We start from the raw sequence: 562 nt of genomic DNA, 5'->3' as shown, positions 1-562 counted from the left end.
CACAGCCCGGCAGAGGCTCCCAGCGGGGGACCCGGGGACCCCACCTCCCTCCTGAGGCTGCTTGTTAACGGGGTCCCGGACCCGCCTGGGCCGGCCCACGGCAGGCCACACAGGACCAATGTGTCCGGGGTGATGTGCCCCTCGGGGCCGATGGGTCACCTCCGCAGGGACCGGGGTGTCTCCACAGCACCTGCCCCGAGTGGGACCGACTGGCGGGCCGGGCTTCGGGGCCACCTGGTCACCAACACCCCAGCTCTCACTCTGGCTCATCCATTGTCCTCGCCCCAAACTGGACAACATCCCTGGTCCCCAGGAAGGGATTCGGGGAGCACGGGGCCCTCCTGTGAGCGGCCCGGCACCTGGGTCTGGGGCCCGAGTGTTCGTTAGGTTTCGTGTCCATCTCAGTCCCTCCCTGCCCCCACCCCGCCCAGCAGGCGGGCGCTGGCACCCAGGGGCACGGGGACCCAGCAGGTCCCCCCCTGAGCACCGTCCCGGAGACTGCGGGCGCAGGGTCCAGCGATTGAGACATCCCGGATGCCCGGCCCGGCCTGTTTGCTCAGCG

The sequence above is a fragment of the Myotis davidii genome, unplaced genomic scaffold (assembly GCF_000327345.1).
Source record: "Myotis davidii unplaced genomic scaffold, ASM32734v1 scaffold3211, whole genome shotgun sequence".
NCBI lineage: Eukaryota > Metazoa > Chordata > Mammalia > Chiroptera > Vespertilionidae > Myotis > Myotis davidii.
This window is presented reverse-complemented; position numbering follows the sequence as displayed.